The sequence below is a fragment of the Lissotriton helveticus genome, chromosome 4_1, assembly GCF_964261635.1.
Source record: "Lissotriton helveticus chromosome 4_1, aLisHel1.1, whole genome shotgun sequence".
Taxonomy (NCBI): Eukaryota; Metazoa; Chordata; class Amphibia; order Caudata; family Salamandridae; genus Lissotriton; species Lissotriton helveticus.
Genome location: NC_136063.1, coordinates 298353512 through 298362311, shown reverse-complemented (window position 1 = coordinate 298362311; position 8800 = coordinate 298353512).

Below are 8800 nucleotides of genomic sequence, written 5' to 3'. Positions count from 1 at the left end.
GCGGTGTTGTTTGGGGGTGTGAAACCCCTCAAAATACATTCTTGGTTTGGTAGTTGTGTCTGAGGACCATGAGTTGGTTCCGCTATGCCCGTGTCGGTTTTTCTCATCGTTCTCATTTCACTAAGAGGTTTTAACTTGTTTATTTTTATTTTTTTATATCGAAATCTTAGAAATCTGGGGGCATATTAACAAAAATGCAGTGCAGCAAGTCACCTTGCTGTACTGCGTGACAGGGAAAAGGCAAAAATGCACTACATTTAAAGGAATACAAAACATTCCTGTCTATAGTGGCGCCGTTTTGTCTGCCTAATCGCACATTTTTGTGGCTAACACTTGGATTTCTATTGTATTGGAGATAAGCGTTGGTGATAGCACACTATCTCCGCGATAGAAACCAGCGGTAGCCGGCGATAATTATCCTAGCGCTAAGTGCGCTTAGCGATAATTATCGCCGGTTGTTGTTGATATGCCCCGCAGTTTTTTGGAGCCTTTCAGTACCATGCGAAGTAACTTTATATGGCTTCATAAATCTGCTGTAGAGGTTTGCATCATGCATGCACCATGTTACATGGTGCAAACACAACAGAAGCCTCCAGTAAATATGCCCCATAGTGACTGGTAAAATAAGAGTAGTGAATTTGCACACATAGAAGTACTCCTTAAATAGGTGCAAATGTAAATTTTTTTTTACTTCTCAAACATTGACAGTAATAGGCTTGGAAAGCAATTCACAAACATTGGCATTAGTGAGCCTGAAAAGCTGTGCCAGTCTCACGTTTCCAGGCATATTACTGGCAATCAAACACCCAAAAAACGACAGACTGAAATGTTGCAAGTAGTCTAACCAGTGGCAATCGCTTGGGTAGCATTCCGACCGATTGTTTGACACCCATCACCCACTGTGCCATAAGGCTGCCCCCTATCGCCACTGCTTTTCGCCATCGCTACGGAACCCCTTGCGGCGCGCCTGCGGCAACATCATACCCAGCGTAGCATAGGTTTCACCTCCAGAGGACTCCTGGTGTCCCTCTATGCCGATGACGTGACAATCTTTGTGCAGAACCCGGCCGATAATTTCGACCCCGTCATGCGGGAACTAGTGAGGTACGGAGGATTGACGGGCGTTACCATTAACTGGTCTAAGTCTACGATACTGCCGTTGACGGACGGTACGGTAAAATGCAATACCGAATTCCCTATAACCTGGGTGACAGACGAGGTGAAATATCTGGGGATACACATACAAGACCTATGGCTATTGAATTATGGAAAGGCAATGGACTGGCTCGAAACTAAAGTGAAAAAGTGGGTCACCTTGCCGCTGTCGTTGACAGGTAGGATAGCCATAACTAAAATGGTTGTACTACCAAAATTCTTATATTTATTTGCCAACATACCTCTGCCACTCACCGTATCCTTTTTTAAACGCCTGCGCTCTGCGATTTTGGCCTTAGTGTGGGCGGGCAAACAGCCCAGAATCCAATGGAAGGTACTAACACTACCCTTTAAACAGGGTGGACTGGCGGCCCCAGACTTTGAGCTATACGCGTACAGTGCCCAGGCACAGTACCTGCATTATTGGCATCACCCGATCCCGTACCAACCTCATGTGGCTATCGAGACAGACGTGTCGGCGCCCACTCCGTTCGCCACGACGGTCTACCATAAATACAAACGCTCGCCGGAGGATGTGAACACAGTTGAAACAACACGGTGGGCCTGGCAAAACATAGCGAAACGGGCGGGCGTTGCTAAATTATATGCTCCGTCGATGCCGCTAGGTGGTAATCCGTTACTGAGTCCCTTGCAAGATGCGGCGATAACTGAAAGGGCACGCAAAAGTGGGTTATTGGTCGCTAGTGATCTATACCCGGATGACACTTTTATGGAATTGGGAGGCATCTGCAGTTCAGACGTCCCTACGGCATCTGAGCTACTCCTGTATTATCAACTCAGGGCGGCGTGTAAAGCCAGATACCCGATGTTCCCGATGGTGCCACCAACGTTATCAGCGTTGGAAAACGTCTTGGCGAATAAATCCTCAAATAAATTGATCACCAGGATCTACAGAGTAACACAAGAGACAGCACCGTGGATACGGCCCGACTCAAAGACTAAGTGGGAGGTAGACATAGGTCTCGACATAACGGACAACCAGTGGACGTTCAGCTGCACTCAGCTGGAGAACCTGTCTCCAAATTACAGGCTGAGACTGATCCACTTGAATTTTTTACATCGGCTGTACCGCACACCGGCACAGCTCTTCAAACTGGGGTTGATAGCTGACTCTCGCTGCTGGTGTTGTGGCGTCATGGAGGCGGATTTCTTTCATCTAACCTGGACATGCACTCCTATACAGCGATACTGGGCTGAGGTGTTCTCTACATTGGGACGGATCCTGGGAGAGCAGTTACCCCCGGACCCCTTGATGGCACTGTTGGGAATGGTGGCCTCTATACCCTGTACATTTAGGAAATTGATCGCTATGTTGCTGCTACTGGCGAAAAGACAAATTGCACTACATTGGAAGCGGGAGGTCGCTCCTGGGGTGACTGGGTGGTTGAGCTCGGCATTATACTGTCGGGATCAACTGACTACTTACTGGGACCTATTACCACCACGATCAAGACCTGCTGATATTTGGCAGCCCCTGACGTCCTTGCTGGCTGGCACCGTGTCGGATGAGTGAGGAAAGAACGTGTGGGGATGCGAGAGTTGTACGTTTTGTATGGCAGGAATGCGAGGGCCTGGGTGCAGGTAAGATGTGACTTGAATCGCTAACAAAGGGGTGTTGTGCTTGTAAGGGCGTACATACAAACCCCACATCTGAGATTGACAGGTTGGTTGAACTGCCTGAGGTGGGCTACTTGACTCCCCACTGCCCCCTCTCCCCCTTCCCCCCCCTTTTTCTCCCCATTCTATTGGATGGTGACTTGAGGGCCCACACCGGAATTGGTGACACGTGACCCACTGGGTTGACAAGATGAACATGATAACACACATGAGCTTTAGGTTTAGTTCCAACTGTTTGTTTTCTGTTTTACTTTTATAGTTATTTCACACGCAAACTGTTGTAGATTGTATGCAAGAATACAAGACATATGGCCGCGAGGCGAGGTCTAATGGTACTTTTTGATGCTGCCTGCCTCCGGGTTGTTGGCTAAATAGCGGTGTGCAACCTTGCAAATCTAAATAAAAGTCTTTACCCAAAAAAAAACAAAAAAAAACACCCACTGTGCCATTCCATATAAGATTCCACCTAATTCAAATCAATAATTACCTTGTTCATTGTGGAAACTGTCAGCGGTGGCTCCTCTGTTATGGCGGAGGAGCATCGCCCTACTGCCAGAAAATGAAAACATGTAATATGTAAAGTAAAATGATAATAAAGTAATTAATAAAACTGCTTTATTATCATTTTATTTTACAATAGGAGCCGGAGCAGGGCAATCCTCTGACAGCAGCAGGACGAGCGGTGGTCACAGGGCACTGCAAATGCGCATGACAGTTTGGCCGACTGTCTTAGGAAGCCCAAACCATCATGCACCATCATGCACACTTAGCTGTCTCCATGCTGATGCATGGAAAGCAGCAGCCACAGGCTCCCATTCTTTGTTGTTGCGCAAAACCAGCTTGCTCCCCCAAATCCTGGCGCTTCTCTCATGCTGAGTAAAACCAGCAAGAGAGCAGCGTCTGGATTGGCGCAGGACAATCTGGAAGCCTGTGCATTGGGGGCTGCAGAACACCGAGTTGGCAAGCAGGTGAGGCCGCAGGTCCTTTTTCTTTTCTTTTTGTTTTATTCTTCTCCCCAGCGGTGCTCACCACTTTTTCCTGCTAGCAGCCGGCACTGGAAGCAGTCCATGCAAACCTTGGTCTCTCACCCTGCAGCCCTCTGTTTTCTTAGTTGGAACATTTGAGTCCCTCCCTCAATCCACACCCTTCTGAATTTTACTGGCTAGGCTAAACCCCTGCTGATGGAAACAATGGGTGATGGAATGCAAGAAATAATGACTAAAGTATGAAAGATTGAAAGCACCTACGACATGATAGGATGAATGATGAAGCTAGAGAGCACTTCCGGTATGTATATAAAGGAAGTCAGAGTGGGAGGAAAGGACTCCCACACAGGCCTGCTGGAAGCAGATGCTGGGGGATATGGGAATGTAGAAAGGACAAGCATTTGCAATGCAATAGGTCTCGCATTAGGAAAGTTTGAGCTATTGGTATTGAAAATAAGGAGGTGAGAGGGTGTGTGAGGGTTTCAGGGTGTGTGAGGATGAGAGTGTGAGTGAGGGTGTATGAGGGCGAGAGGGTGAGGGTGTGTGAGGGTGAGGGTGTGGGGGTGTGAGGGTGAGGGGTGTGAGGGTGAGGAGGTGTGAGGGTGAGAGGGTGTGTGAGGGTGACAGGGTGAGTGAGGGTGAGGGTGTGTGAGGGTGAGGGGGTGTGAGGGGGTGTGAGGGTGAGGGTGAGGGGGTGTGAGGGTGAGGGGTGTGAGGAGGTATGAGGGGGAGGGTGTGGGGTGGTGAGGGTGTAGGGTTGTGAGGGTGAGGGGGTGTTAGGGTGAGGGTGAGAGGGTGAGTGAGGGTGAGGGAGGGTGTGGGTGATGAGGGTGACAGGGGTGAGGGTTAGGCTGTATGAGGGTGAGGGTGTGTGAGGGTGAGGGGGTGTGAGGGTGAGGGGTGTGAGGGTGAGGAGGTGTGAGGGTGAGAGGGTGTGTGAGGGTGAGAGGGTGTGTGAGCGTGAGAGAGTGTACGAGGTTGAGAGGGTGAGTGAGGGTGTGTGAGGGTGTGGGGGTGTGAGGGTGAGGGTGTGTGAGGGTGAGAGGGTGTGTGAGGGTGTGAGGGTGAGGGTGTGTGAGTGTGAGGGTGTGTGAGGGGGTGTGTGGGTGAGGGGTTGTGGGGGTGTGAGGGTGTGAGGGGGTCTGAGGGTGAGGGGGTGTGAGGGTGTGTGAGGGTGAGGGTGTCTGAGGGTGAGGATGATGGGGTGGGAGGGTGATGGGGTGTGAGAGTGAGGGAGGGTGAGGGGGTGTGAGGGTGAAGGTGTGTGGGGGTGAGGGTGTGTGGGGTGTGAGGGGGTGAGGGTGAGAGGGTTATGAGGGTGAGGGGGGTGAGGGTGTGAGGGTGAGTGAGGGTGTGTGAGGGTGAGTGAGGGTGAGAGGGTGTGTGAGGGTGAGGGTGAAAGGGTGTGTGAGGGTGAGAGGGTGGGTGAGGGTGAGAGGGTTGGTGAGGGTGAGAGGGTGGGCGAGGGTGGGTGAGAGGTTGAGTGAGGGTGAGGGGGTGTGAGGGTGAGGGTGTGAGGGAGGGTGAGGGGGTGTAAGGGTGAGGGATGTGAGGGTGAGGGGATGTGAGGGTGAGGAGGTGTGAGGGTGAGAGGGGGTGAGAGGGTGTGTGAGGGTGAGAGGGTGTGTGAGGGTGAGAGGCTGTGTGAGGGTGAGGGTGTGTGAGGGTGAAGATGAGGGGGTGTGAGGGTGAAGGGGTGTGTGAGGGTGAAGGGGTGTGAGGGGGTGTAATGGTGAGGGTGTGGGGTGAGGGTTTGTGGGGGTGTGAGGGTGTGTGGGGGGTGAGGGTGAGTGAGGGTGAGAGGGTTGTGAGGGTGAGTGGGGTGAGGGTGTTAGGGTAAGAGAGGGTAAGTGAGGGTGGGTGAGGGTGTGAGAGTGAGTGAGAGTGAGTGAGGGTGTGTGAGGGTGTGTGAGGGTGAGAGCACGTGAGGGTGTGTGAGGGTGAGGGTCCTAAGTAAATGGTGGCAGGGCAGACATCATAAGACAGAGAGAAGAGACTGTGTGGTGACTGCATTGGTCAGTTTCAGAATCAGGAGGGGCGGAGTCAGAAAAGTCTGCGAGGGATCAACGTGTCTAGAGGCAAAGCATACCAGATGTAGCATTACAGCTAGCAAGTCGAGTGTTTTCAAGCTGAGTGTCCCTAGAGAGATGGCAACACAGCAACAGCATTTGAGGAGCAAGGCTACTGTAAACAAGCTTTCACTTTCGTCCAGAAAAAAAAACGAGAAAGGTGCAGAGAACGCCGAACAAAACACGGCTTCCCCGCGAAATGGATGCAAAAAAAAAACAAGCCACGCTCAACCACGACAGAGTATAGGCAGCATGCAAGGACAACGGAATACTATTAAAAATAAGCATCTTTTCCGGCCGAGGCGGCGGACAAATTTATCGCGGACCTGCCCCCGAGGGCGGTCTCCGACGAGGCGCGGGCGATTTTGGACCTCCCTGTTACAGGGGAGGAGGTGGGGGACGCACTGGCGCAACTCAACACGGGAAAGGCGCCCGGACCGAGTGGTTTCCCATGCGAATTTTACAAGAAATTCCAGCTCCAGCTAGGGGCTCACTATAAGGCGGCCCTGGAGGCTGCGCGTGAGTCGGGCCGGTTGCCCGCTGATTGGCGACATGCTGAGGTGGTGGTGTTCCAGAAACCGGGTAGGCCGCCTGCTAAGCACGACTCGTATCGCCCCATATCGCTGCTTAACATAGAAGCTAAACTACTGGCAAAAGTGCTGGCGAACCGGCTTCTCCCCTACGTAGCGGATTTAGTTCATCCGGACCAGGCAGGCTTTATGCCGCACAGGGCGACGCGACACAATGTTAGACGGGCCCAGACGGCCATAGATGCGATGGGGGCCATGGGTGAGCGAGCGGCCCTGTTGCTGGCGGATATAGATAGGGCGTTCGACTCCGTGAGCTGGGCCTATTTGTTGGCACTCCTGCCCCGCCTTAACCTGGGCCCGGTTTTCATTTCATACGTTCGGTTGCTTTACACTGACACCACGGCGGCCGTGCGGGTCTCGGGTGCTGTTTCTGAGCGGTTTCCAATCGGGCGGGGGACCCGTCAGGGCTGCCCGCTCTCCCCCTACCTCTTCGCGTTAGCAATGGAGCCCCTTGCCTCTTGGGTGCGCATTGATGCACAGCTGCAAGGTTTTAGATGGGACCGGGGATGCACCGATAGGATTGCGCTGTATGCGGACGATGTCCTGTTCTTCCTTACAGACCTAGATAGGTCGGGCCCGCGGGTGTTAGAAATCATGCGCATTTTCGGGGAAGTCACGGGTCTGTACCTTAACTCGCGAAAGTCCACCCTATGGGTGTTGGGCGATGGAGCGCGCGCGGGCCAATGGGCGTCGGCCCTGAAAGTGGCGGTTGGAGGCCTACTGTATCTGGGTGTCTTCTTATCGGAATCTGCGTCGATCTCCTGGGAGCGGAATGTGGTGCCGGTCTGGGATAAAGTCCAGTCGGACCTTAAAACGTGGGCGCGAATGCCCCTTACTATTTTTGGCAGGTCGGCAATATTTAAGATGGTTGCACTCCCGCGCCTCTTGTACCAACTACAGAATCACCCGCACCCGATTGCACCCCAGTGGTTTCGGCAGGTTAACTCTGCTCTGGGACGCTTCCTGTGGGCTGGGGGTGCCGCCAGGGTGGCACTGCGTACATGTTTTCTGTCCACTTACTGTGGCGGGCTTGCGACGTCAGACGTATTGTCCTACTACCAGGCCTCCCACTTGCTGGTCCTCAATGAATGGTGGTATGGAAATAGAGGGGACCCGGCATACGCGTTGGAACATCTGCTGATGAGAGGCCACACTCTGCACACGATACTCTATTCGGCCGGACTGCGGCGGCGGCTACCCCGGGCCACTCAGGTGGTGTTTACGATATGGCGCCAGGCGCTGCGCCGTATGGGCTGGTGGGGCAGACTGACAGCCGAGACCCCGCTGTGGCATAATGGGCAGCTTCCTGCATTGGCCACGTTATCCGGGTTTGAGGGATGGGACTCCATTGGGATCTCATCGCTGGGCCACGTCGTATCCGGCACGGCACTTAAGTCTTTTCAAGAGCTCAGAGTTGAATATCATATGCCTAATACCCAATTTTTCAAATATCTTCAGCTCCGCCACGCACTTGGACCTAGCTTGGTGGGCCTGGAGTCGCTGCCGGAGTTCAGCCCTCTGGAGGCTAAAGTTTTTATGGGCGATCTGGGCGATAAGAAAGTGTCCCGCATATACCAAACATTGGTTACTCACTGTTCCTCTTCCCTCCTTAAACTGCGGGAGGCCTGGGAGCGAGACATTGGCCCAATGGATGAGGATGATTGGAGGGAGGCTCTGGAGTCTCCGCGGGGTGCTGCTATTGCGGTGCGTTTGCGCCTGATACAGTTCAAATATCTACACAGGGCCTATTATACACGAGAGCGATTGTGGAAGGTGAGCTTGATTGGGTCTCCGGAGTGCTTGCGATGTGGTGCTGGCATGGGCACGCTGCTACATACTGTGTGGTCCTGTGTTGGTTTGTCCCGGTTCTGGGGGGGTGTATGGAGCTGTCTATCGGAGGTGCTGAGATGGGATCTTCCCCGGACTCCTCGCTTGGCCCTTCTCCATGTCCTAGAGTGTGTTGGGGGAAACATTTACAAGCGTCATCTGTTGCTGTTGGGCCTTGTCATTGCCAAACGAGACCTGGCGCAGGCGTGGAAGAGTGAGCGGGCCCCCCCATTGAGTGCTTGGAAAGCAGGGATTGATTACTGCATGGGATTGGAGCGCCCGGTATTTGAAGCAAGAGGGTGTCCCCGTAAAAACTTCAAGATATGGAAAAGGTGGGCGGAATATATAGGGGTTTGATACTTGATCCCCCGGTGGAACCAGAAGGCGAAGAAACAGATTCAGTGGACGGGCTGTGGGCCTGAGGGGACACTGGCTCTCTTACCAGATTTGACCGATTATTGGTGACTAGAAATGATCACGTGCACGGGGTTGGGAGGGATAAAGGGTGGGTAGTGGGCTCGTCTGGGAGCGTTGG